Source organism: Rhinolophus hipposideros (assembly GCF_964194185.1).
Source record: "Rhinolophus hipposideros genome assembly, chromosome: 9".
Taxonomy (NCBI): domain Eukaryota; kingdom Metazoa; phylum Chordata; class Mammalia; order Chiroptera; family Rhinolophidae; genus Rhinolophus; species Rhinolophus hipposideros.
In genome coordinates, this window is record NC_138055.1 from 35,837,863 (window position 1) to 35,850,587 (window position 12,725).

The 12,725-nt window shown below is 34.3% G+C and overlaps 1 protein-coding gene across 21 annotated transcripts in view; it reads right to left on the minus strand.

The window, feature by feature from the left end:
- SOX5 (SRY-box transcription factor 5) overlaps nucleotides 1–12,725 on the minus strand; it is a 944,197-nt gene that overhangs the window by 410,580 nt on the left and 520,892 nt on the right. The window lies entirely within an intron of this gene.

A 12,725-nucleotide genomic window follows, 5' to 3' on the forward strand; every position in this document is an offset into this window, starting at 1 on the left:
CCAAATACCAAGTTCATTGATTAGGGTCCTGTTTATTCTTCATGTATCGAGGTCTAACTTTTTTTTTTTTTTGGTTATTTATGTTTGTTAGTTGATTGGTTGTTCTGAAGTGTGGTTTGTTTTGCCTTTTCTGTAGTCATTAGTGCTCTGCTATCACTCATTTGTTTGTGTTACAGAAGCTTTGGAATGTGATGTATTTCCTTCTAGTGGGACAGTGTGATGCCATGATTAAGACCATGGATTTAGAGCCCAAAATATCCAAGTTCACATCTCATTCCTGCCACTCATAAGCTACTCTCTGTGCCTCAGGTGTCCCATCGGTTAAGTGAGGCTGAGGCTGATAGTAATAATGCCTACTTGATAGGGTCATAGTAAAAATAAAATCAATGAACAAGCCTGTGCCTTGCACATTTATTCACTATTCAAGTTTTGCTAAGACCAGAAAAGAAGTCAAAGTTTTATATTCTGAGACTTGTATTTAATTCACTATGTCACTTAACCTAACGAAAGGTTATCCTTTTCAACTTACTTGTGAGCAAAATTATGATGGGTAAATTAGAATTAGCACGTTCTTTCCAGCTATAGACATCACCATCAAATATAGTTATTATAACTCATTTTAACTACTAAGCATAACAGTGAGTAAAAAATACATATTTTATATATATAATGTAAATCTATAAATTTAAAGAACAAACCTTTTTTTTAAATTTAACTCTCATGAAACAGGTGATTTTAAAATAAAAGTGGAGTAGTTTAAATTCCTTCAGAGTCTATGGAATTTAATGAAATCCTTGAATAGTCATAAAATACTATTCTCCAAGCTGATTAAAGAAACAAAGTTCTGTCTGGAATGAAACAAACCTAAAACCTACTTTGTCAAAATTGCTAAGAAACTGACACCACACAGTTTAACTAAATCTTGGGGAAATGATTGAACAGTCTCTCCAAAGAATTCCAGTCTCTTACAGACTATGACTTTAATTATTTCTATGAGGGCAACACTATTAAAAAAGAAAGTGAAAGATGAAGAGTATAAACAAGAGAGCAAAAGTAGAAAAGTAAAAGTAGAACCCAAGAAACGAATCCAGGGATTCGTTTGAAACAACCTGTTCACAAGTTTGCCATAGCATGCATAGTGTGTGTTTTGGATTAAAGAAGTTCAATGACACCTTACTGGATAAAAATGTATTAGGACATGTGATTTAAATAACTATTATTAATTTTCAATAAATTCAGCGGCAGTAAATACCCAAAGGTGTGGTAACATAATTTAAACCTCTGCAAAATCTGGCTAGTAAATTTCTAAGAACTGATTGACTCTTGATATTTTTAATGTCCAAAAATTTGTCTTTCAGTCATAAAGTAAAGAAGACCATGTTGCACATTTCAACACTTAAGTCTTCAATCTTACGTAAAAATGGAGTCTAAATGTAGCCCAAATCAAACGCTAACCAAACAAGAATATCAAATTTTTAAACTGTTGCCTTTGATTTATTTTTAGTATATAGAAGACGAATTCTTGGAATTAATAACCAAAAGCATTCACAGTATTATACATAAAATCTAAAACATGAGACTGTAAATGTGATATCAAGCTTCCCCAAATACCATCGCCTGTTTTTTGCTATACATCATTTTTCTGAGCTGCTCAATGTCCTTTGCCATCATCCAGTTCTTTTTTACAATATGTGCTAGAAATTATGTGAAATATTTTCTTCAATCTATATGATAAGGAATTTACTGCTTTTATCATGAATCAATCTAAAGCCAAGCCAATGAGAACATTTAGATTTTTCTGATTCTGTGTGCCATACTTAGCGCTAAATTATGTTGCTCACTTATTTGAAATTTAAGACTGGTCACCTTTAACATAAAGTTATTTAATAATTGTCTGATTTTGTATCCCTATAAAAATTAAATAAATTTCCCCATATATTCTATTAAATGATTTATCACCTTTAGACACTACATATTAAAAAAAAATAAGTATTTAGGAAACATACTGTCATGTCTCTTTCCTCCTCCATTCCAATAAGTTCTTAGATGTATTTTTTACCTTAGTTTATTCATTGCCTTTCTAAACTTAATATATTTAAACGTCAATTTTTAAAATGTATCAATAAAGGCACTACCTACTTTTTATTTTGAGAGATGAGGTAATTAGTAAATCTTTACCTCTCCCCTTTTCTCCTCTCAAAAAAATTTAGCTATTATTATACATTTATTTTATTAAGGTTTGTCATTCATATGCTGTTCTGTCACATCACTTAGGACCACTTTAGGTTGATTTGAAAAATTCAAGAGAGACACAATATTGTTTTTAACTGTAGACTGGGAAGTATTATTGACCTCATTTAAAAAAGGTAATCTTATGTCTTGGTTTTTTGGGGTTATTTTTTTTTAAAGTTGTATCTTCCAAGTATCAGTATCTAACAAGTGATTTTTCAATTACTCTCTATTTTCCTTCCCCTCATATGGCTACAATTAGCTGCCACTATTACCTGTATTTCATATATATTGCTTTTTCATAAAATTTCTTTTTTATTGTTGTTTTCCTAGTGAATCCCCTTGAATAATCCTTTCATATAGGGCAAGAGAATAGTAAACTAAGTTATTGCACGATTGAAAGTGTTTTTGCATAATAAATATAAAATGCAGTTATCTTTTATTCTTCCTAATTTTGAAGGCATTGATTCATTTTCTTTGACTATTCATTGCCACTGATTAAATTTTAATGTCAATAATATTCTTGTTCTTTTAAATGTAATCTCTTTCTCTCTCTCTCTCTCTCTCTCTCTCGCTCTCTCGCTCTCTCGCTCTCTCGCTCTCCTCTCTCTCCACATTTACATATAACATTTGGGGAGAAGGATGAGTTCTAAAATGTGAACAGAATGTGTTAAGAGATGGAAATATCCTTAATATGTCCTGTTTATAAAGTGACTACCATCAATATTGAGACGTAACATCAACAAAGAATCTAAGCCCATATTTAAGGAAGTGTTTCAAAATACTTTTTAATAATTTCCATTTTGTGGTTGTCTTATCCCTAACACATCTAAAATATATGCCAATATGGCAACACTTCCAGTCTACTCCTTATACTATTTCCAACAGAAAGAGAGAGAACACTCCTTCTTTTCCTCCCCAACCCCATCACATGCCATGCTGCATTTCCTCTTTTTCCCCACCTCTCTTCCCAAGGTACCTCATTGCTCCTGTATGAGCCCCTGGGCCCAAGAGTGAGGACCCACATCAACAAGGCCTTCGTTGGGAGGCTCAGCTGGGAAAGACCTGCGCAAACCTTGGCAGTGGTTTGGTCTGTTTAGGTAACAATTCCTGCTTCTGTGTCTTTGAATTATGGTATAGGAGAGCAAGAAACGGCGTCTTAGGTCTGCATGGGAATACAATCTCGCCCCTTACATTTCCTTGTAAAAGAGTACCATGGTCAAAATAGGGCCAATGTGCCAAATAGGGCCCTCTAAATGTGCTGGTACTCTAAGTCTGAAGTTAGTCTGAAGTTGTAAGGTCCACTAAGGAGTTTCAAAACACTCTTAAATTATGTCTCTATGGTAGGGGTTCTCAACAAGTAGCCATGATGCACTAATAGATCTCCTAGTAGCCAGGATCTACTAATAGATCTACTATTCGATCTCTAATAGTACTATCGAAATGCTTCCCTTAACGGTTTGCCTAAATGGAAGTTGGTAGCACTCCCTTTTGGGATTTTATTAACACTTTCTCCCTCCCCAAAGCCCTAGTTTAGATAATTGCTAAATCTTTCCATTCTGAGTAACTCAAAATTTCAATGAAATGAAAAATAAAAATGTAAGACTTCCTTTAACTGAAATTCCAGAACAACAACAACAACAATAACAACAAAAATCATGAACTCATCAAAATGTGTTAGGAATGATGATCTGAAATAGATTTGGATTTTATCTATTAAATTGGATTTTTTTCAGTGGTGTTTCCTAATCTTTAATGGACAATATTATAGTCAATGTAGGGCCTTGGTGCAGATCAGGACATCCCCTGATAGCCGTGACTAACTACTCTTTGGCTATCACCATAGTATATTACTTTTCTATGTACATCTTACACACACACACACACACACACACACACACACACACACAAACACTTGTTAGCAACATAGGTTTTAGATCTAATTGATTTAGTTCATTCTTTACTTTTTAAATGTGGCTTTAAAAAGTATTTCTGAGTGAAGAATGCTGAAAATACAAGATGAGGCTTCTTACTTGTTTTTCTTTTGTTTGTTTATTTGTTTACTTTCCAAGATGTAAATTCCTAGGTATATTTCTTCCAGAGGCTCAGAAATGTGATCAAATCGATGTTCATTTTTTTTGATAAATTCTCAATATCAAGTAGGTATTCTTCCCAATTCATAAAAATGATTCCTTGTTTTCTACTAGTGCTCTCAATGATAACTAGGAAATTTAACTACAGTTCCTAGTCACTGATACATGAAAATATTCTGTCAGTGTAATATTTATGGCAATACTCTATTGTATTATATAATACCGATTTAATAATTTAAGAAGCCCTATAGTGTACAACCTAGAGGGCAGGGACCATATTGTTTTCTGTATGTGATCAGCATCCAGAATATTCAATGGAGTATGACTGATGATATGATTCATGATAGTATGATCTCTTTGAGAAGAAATTGAGCACTTAAGAACATTTTGAACTAAAACTTTAATTCTAAGTCTTGGGAAATGTATTTGGAAAACGTCTTTTGAATGAATAGAAATATAAACTGCCTGCTTTTCATAAAAGCCCATTTTTATGACTTATAGGGCAATCCCTCTCCCTACTTTACAATTTCCACCCTCAAGGTAGGAGAGATACCACATCTACCTTTGAAGTACATAAGAACAGGAATTCTTGTGACAGTCAAGTAGGTGTAACTTTTCTCCTTCCTTTATATATAAGACACAGAGAACTGGACAGTGAGAGTGGACAATCATTGCTGTTTTCATTTCATAGGCTGATCAATCTCCCAAATCTCCATTCAGAGATGTGTATGGATGTATCTAGAGCCCCACAGAGGCTCTAGAAAGCAGGAAAGCATCCTGCTATACAGGTGATGGGAATCATGGTTTGGTGACTCAGAGTCTTGGTAGAGGTCACAGTCTCCGGAGTTTTGAATCTTACCTACTCTACTCCTTAAAGGTGCATGGCCCAATAAAAATATCTGTATGCATCACTTCTATAATTTTAACTTTTCTCTAAGTAGTCACATGAAAAAAAGTGGAAGAAAAATATTTAAAAATTTTAAAATTTATTAACCCATATGTCAAAACACAATCAATTTGACATGTAATTTATATTAAAAAATAATACATTTTAAATTTATATTTTCTTACTAAGCCTTTGAATCTAGTGCATATTTAGCGCATTTCAATTTGAATTAGCCACATTTCAATAACTCAGTAGCCACAGCCAGTGGTACCCCATGGGACAGTGCAGCAGATGTGTCATTTTATGCCTTTGCCAGACCTTTTCAGGTTCTTACAACCAGCCAGCCCAGCATGATCAAGAACCTGAATTAATCTTAGAGTCCAAGCACCAGAAAATACTTAGGTTTGCCAACCACTTAGGATCTGGAGTCCATTATGCTGAAAAAGCCCTGATACGCAAGGTCCCTAAGGGAAGCCGTAAGCGTCTGTGTTTAGAAGTGGGCAAGTAGGGTCCTTGTCTTCACTTTATGTCAGTGATGGGGCACTGGAACAGACCGTGGTGTGTCAGGGGTTGGTAAGCATCCCCTCCTTCCCTCACTCTCCAACCTGTGTTCAGTAGCTCCGAAGCTCAAGCCATGCTTTCTGCTTAAAAGCTTAGTTTTACCAAAGTATCATTCTGGTACAAGATGAACATTCGTGGGAACAAAAGGTTAGCTTTTGAAGTTTGTGTCTCTTATCTGAGATCACCTGACCAGTGACTGCAGAAGAGGGAATCGATTTTCCTCATTGGTAAAATCAGCAGTTGAGCTAGATGAGCTGGAAAGTTCCTTCCTATGCTGAAATTGTATGATTACTATATAAATTAAGTCAATATCATAAAAGCATAAATCTAAAATCATTTATAAGTGCACTCAAAACTTATTAATTCAGAATTATAAGTACATTCCAAATCTATGAAAAGCTGAGTTTATGAAATGTGATTGCTGAAAAGCGGTTTTTATTTTAACAGAAAATAAGATTTCTATGGGTTAGGTGGTCATCAAGACTTACAAACCAGATTTCCCTTAAACTGTGTCTTATTTATTAGTTGTCAAATTATTTAATGTGGACCAAGGGAAGTTATTTATAAAGATAAAAGTTTACATTAGTGTCATTTAAAAATATTTTGAGAGAAAATGAATTAAAACAAAAAGTTAGCCAAAATTTTAAAAAAATGAAACAAAGTAAAGCTCAATGTATAACTTGGGAAATCAGAATCCTCAAGAATGACCTAAGGCAATAGCAGAAACATCATAAATTCTAAATTATTTTCCAGCTCTGAAACTATGTGCTCAAAGATTTTTGTTTTAAAGGACACCCTTTCCTCCTTTGATTTCTCTCAATGCTTCTATCTCTGCATGTTATTTACATAGTCATTGCTTCATTTAGTTAGTAACTGCTTACTAAAAACCTATTCCATTCCAGTACTGTGCTAATAAGTATCAGAGAAATAATATACAAGGCACAGCCCTTGCCTTAAAGAAGCTACAGAAATGGAGGGAGGAAAACAAGTGAATAGGCAATTTCAACATATTGTGTAAGTACTACAACAGAAGTAAATTTGCATTACAATGGCCTACAAAGTGCACAAAGTAGCAAAGAAGAAACATTTACTCAGTCTTGGATTAGTCATGGAAAACTTTCTAGGAAAGAGACTTCTGAAATGAAGCTGAGCCCTAAGAGCCCACCAATGGGTTCAGGGGCTGGCTGAAAGAACTCTGCATGTTTCCTGGAAAGGAACAATGTGCTTCAGAAGAGAGAATGTGGCCCATTTGGGAGAATAGCAGGGTGTCCAATATGGTTGGATCATCAACTATAGTGAAGTAGTGAAGAGAGACAGGATGGAGATATATAATCTGTATCCTTATCAATGTCTGATACATGAGTAAATCAACAGAAATTATTTGAATGAGCAAACAGATGATAATATCAAAATAAGGGTAACTTTCAAACTACATACATTTTCATTCTGTAAAACTGCTGCTTCCATTGAATTGGCACTCTATGCTTAAATTAGTCTTTGCTATACATCTAGCAAATCAAAGTTTGAAAATGTTGCTTAGTAAATATTGAGTAGGCATTTGATATAATGGAAAAATAAGAATAATTGTAATTAGTACATAAATTGCTTCTTTTAAAGTAGTTCAAAATGCTTTCAAACCATTCATTTTCATAAATATTTTAAGCGCCCTCCTGTAAGCTCAAATACAAACTTCATTTGCATCATTTTTGTTTTGTTAAAGACAGTATCTGCTGCCCAGCCTTTGCAAAAGGGTTAATCTTCTTGGTGAAATCAAGACGTTCAGTTGTTTTTACTGTATATTTCCTTCTCCAACTAATAATAGGTGGATGTGCATACTAAACACAGATAACTTAATGTTTGTAATTAAATTACATCATCCAAGTTTGTTTATATTGTCTCACAAGGTGTGACCTAAGGAAATACCACTGATAAGTGAAAAGCCCTCAAAGATACACATAGAAACAATCTACTCCCCTTCATTGAAATACTCTTTTTGTTTGTTTCTGAGAAGAAAAGCAAAAGGGAAACTGTATTAGTTTCCTGATGCTGCTTCCAAATTGTCATAAACTTAGTGGCTTAAAACAACACGAATTTATTATTTTACAATTTCGGGGTCAGAAGTCTAAAATGGGTCTCACAAATCCTTCAGAGGTTTGTGACTAAAATCAAAGTGTTGCCAAGACTGCATTCCTTTCTGGAGGATCTTGGGAAGAATTTGTTTTCTTGCTTTTTCTAGCTTCCTGCATCACTGTCTCCCAACTCCCTTCCATGTTCAACGTCAGCAATGTGAACAGGAGTCTTTCTCAGAATGCCCTCTCTCTACCTCCATTTAAGGAAACTTGTGATTTCATTGGGCCCATCTGGGTAATCCAGTATGATTTCCTTATTTTAACTAATTGGCAATCTCAATTTCATCTACAACTTTAATTCCCCCTTGCTATGTAAAATAAGATATTTACAGGTTACAGGTATTAGGATATGGATATCTTGGGGCGGAGGGGAGGCATTATTCTGCCTACTATGGAAACGATCAGAGGAAGATAATGAATCCATTTTTAACCTATACTGTATGTGAACTATGTTTTATTTTTGCCCCTAAAACTTAATTGGAACATAATGGTAGGCTTTCAGGCAATTTCAAAAAACACACAAGACAAAATCCCTGTCCTCATGAAATCTGCAGAGAGAAAATATATATACACATGTACGAAGTAGAAACATTTGGGGACAACGACCTTTCATCACTTTAAGTGCATTATTAAGTACAAAAATCATCACTGTTATTATCAACATCAATCAAATTAATGTGATAATGTAGCAATAACAATTATATTTCATTATATGAATCATGATATGCTATTAAAAGAACAAAATATGTCTCTTATCAATTGGGTGATTCATCAGTCCATAGAGAAAGTAAAAAATTTAGCCAATCAACCAACTGAGCTACATGATACTAAATAACTGATATGAATGATCTTTTATTTCATCAACATCAACATTTTTTTTCCATTATACTGACAGACCATTGCAGTATCAAGTAGGGGTGGCACCACTTTTTAAAAATATCTATTAATACCTCCTTTTTATATTCTAGGAATGAAAAAATAGTCTGGGGATCATAAAAACCACTTGTAATCCTTCAGAGGTTTGTGACTTTATCAAGTTAGCCAACCTTTTCTTTTATATTCCGTTATATTCTGGGGTGGAGGGGAGGAAGCTTAAAATTCTACTCTGAGTTTCTCTTCTTTTTATGCTAATCAAAGACTCACTTTAAAATCACTCTTGGCATTTTTAGAAAAAAATTATTTACTTTCTTCTCTCAACTACAATGAAGTTGAGTTCAATTAGTTAACAGATTTTACTTGCTAATATAGTTAATAACACTAACTTTATTGGTTTAACATGCTACTGAGTATCTACTAAGTGTTAGTACTATTCTACAGGTGTGGACATAATAGAAAATAAGACAGACAAAAGGAGACAAAGATCCATAAATAAGAGAGAAGAAAGATCAAATGGTGCTATCTGCTATGCAGAGAATTAACATGAGTGATGTGATCTAGAGTGACTGCGTGTCTAGATTGTGTGGTCAGAGATGTCCTCTCTCAAAGGATGACATGCAAGCTGAGATCTTAATAACAAGGAGAAGCCAACGATGCATAAATTGGTAGAAGTGCACTCCAGTGTTCCAGTGGGACCACTAATGGAAGTAAGCATTAATGTAAGCTTGGTGTGTTTGAGGTACAGAAGACAAGTGAAGCCAGAGCATAGTAGGCCAGCAGACTAGAAGGACAGTCGTACAAAATGGTCCCAGAGAGGCAGTTGTAACACATCTAGGGTATTCTGAAGGCCATGGTAAAATAGATGATGGGAATTCATTGAAAGGTTTAAAACAAGAAGGTATTATTTGACATACATTATAAAAAGACCATCCTGACTTCTAAGGAGGAAAAACTGTAAGTAGAAAAACAAACTAGAGATTTTATTACAGTAATCCAAGTGAACGACAATGGTGTTTTGGCCAAAATAATGTAAAAGAAATGAAGAAAACTGGCTGGCTTTGTGTTATCTTTTGGAGGTAATACAAAGGATTTGGTCACGGAATGGATGTAGAAGAGTTAAAGGTAAGAGTCAATGATAACTCACAGATTTTTGAACTTAGAAAGTGGTTGAAAAATGTGTGACTTATAGTGATGGAGAAGACAGAGAGAGGAGCAGGTTTGTGGTGCAGATGAAGAATTCTATTTTCGGGAAGATACATGTGTCTAAGCTCAGACAAAAGGATTTAAGAGTGATGCTGGAGAGAGGTATGGGAAGGACTCAATTAAGGAAGAAGACCCTAAATTAGCAAGCACTAATAATGTGATTATATGATTTCCTTCAAAAATGCTTTACAGTCAGGTATAGAAACAGAGAAGGCTGTTTAAACCAAACTGGTTGTAAAAGAGCGAAGCAGGACTTTGAAAGCTCTCCTAAGAGTGAGAGAAGTGATACTCAAATGGGTCTGGAATCAACAGGGAATTAAGTGAAGTTGAAGTAACTGATGGGTGAAAAGACAAAGAAAGACTCAAAGGATTGAAGTTTTATAAGACTGAAATACAAGTCTAATTGGAGCAAGAAAGCTTTCTTTGCACTATTCCCGGGGAAGTCATTCATATTAAATTATTTGATTGTGCTCACATAGAATGCAAAGTGAATAGTGTTTCCTAGAGTCCTCCTATATGGCATCCTTGGAAGAAAGTTGGGAATATAGAAGATTGCAGTCAGAGTCTTGAATAGGAAACTGTCATTTCAGATGTGGGACATTTCTGAATGATGATAAGGAACAGTGTTTGGTCATTTAAATAAATGACTGAACAGACAGTAAGATTGAGGATACTAAATGGACAGTTCATGAACAGTAAAATCATCCAAGAAAGAGGCATGACAACTGTCACAAAAGATGACATTAAAAAAATCAAAAGGGCTTAACTTTAGAAAGAGAAGACAGTGAGATACAAACAAAAAGTGTTTAAACAAACATTAATTAGATTTAAAAGTATATGAAGAGATAGTATCATTATTAACTGTAATATAATTTTAGGGGGAAACATAGAAGAGAAGAAAGGAAAGAGGGGGAGAGAAATGGAGATAGGGAGTGAAGGAGAAAAAGGAAATTAATGAAAAGGAAGGAAGATATGTTTTGACAAAATAGAACCGAAAGACAGTGCTATAAATTAAGGCATCTGTTCCCGTAATTGCATTATTCTCTTAAATGGTCTCTGTTTTGTTCCCATCTGGTTCATCTTTACAAGGCTTCACAAGAGAGCTTTTAAAAATATCAAATGGATCACAGCACTCACCTCCATAAATCCTTTGAAATCTTCCCATTATCCACAGAATGATGTCCAAGCTCCTTAGTGTGATAATCAAGGACCCTGATGATCAGATCACTGTCTATTCCTCCAATCACATTTCCCACCACATTCCCCATGATTCCCTTGCAATACAATTACTTATCCTTCCATGCAAATGCAACATCCCTTTTCATATCTGTCTTATACGCAGGCTATTCCTTTCAACTTGAAAAGTACATCACATTCTCTTTGAAGCTTTCTCTAATTCCCCACTTGTACATTCGTCCATTTCCTGCCATCCCTATAACAATCAACCTGTCACCTTCTACTACACTTCTGTATCTTCTACATGCTTCTATTGTTCCATATATTCAGTTGTATTCTTTTAAAGCAATGTCTAAGCTTTTAGAGGGCATAGAAAATGTCTCTTTTTTTTAGGACCAAGCAAAGTGCCTAGAACATAGTTGGTTTTCAGCAGCATTTGCTGAATAGATGTTTTCTAATATAAGGTGGAAAGCTTGACAAAGAATTAATGAAAGATGTTACATAACGTAAGGTATAAGATTTGAATAGTAATCAGACCACACTAAAACATTTTTTACATTTTTCTAAGATACTTATTAGACTTACATTTAACTGTTAATATTATAGGTAAACGATCCTTATCCAAAACCCCAGAGGCCAAATGAGCTTTAGAACACATTAAAAAATCAGATTATAGAAACATAACATGGTATATACACCATATATTACACACCTCTGGGGCAATATCCCATAGTCAAATATGTTGATATTTCTGCCATAAAATATATGAACATCCATACTAAGTAGCCTCTTGTCAGGTCCATTTTTGTTTTCTATTACATGAATTACCAAAAATTTTATAATGTAGTTCCAATTTTCAATTACAAAGTGATCTACAAAAAAATTTCAGAAATGCCAGTAAGGAATTATAAATCTGTATTAAAATGCTATTTTGTAGATACAGGAAATTTGTAGTCAACATTGTCATAGGAGGTAATACTGTAACTACTTCAATTTCCTTCATTTGTTAATAAAATAATTTATCAAGAAAATGAATCAAATGCAATAACCAGACGGATGAATATAGGAGATTCTCTCTCGCCCTCTTGGTCTCCCTCTGTCTCTCTCTCTCTCTCTCTCTCTCTCTCTCTCTCTCTGTCTCTCTCTGTCTCGACTTTTTGTATGATGATGCACATTGAGTACTTAAAACACAGTAATATAGACCTAATCATCACATCCTCAGAAAAGACTGCCTGGACCAATCCCATAACCCTCTGGTAACATTTAGTCTGGTGTAAATACTACCTTGTCAGTAACTTCCAGGTATCACTTGCTAGAATGTCTTTAGCTCTTTAAAGAAGGGGCAATATAAAAACGCATTTTCTACTATGCAGCTTTCCAAAACTTATGTTTCTTGAACACACACAATGTTATCAGCCTTCATCATCAATAGCAAAAACAAAACATTTGCAGTCCTACGAAACAAAGATCAGTGCTGCTTGGAGCTTCTTAAACAAAGAAATCACCTTCCTTAATATTAATAATTTCCTTAAAATATGCAATAGTTTCTAATTAGTTTCGAAGAACTTTGAT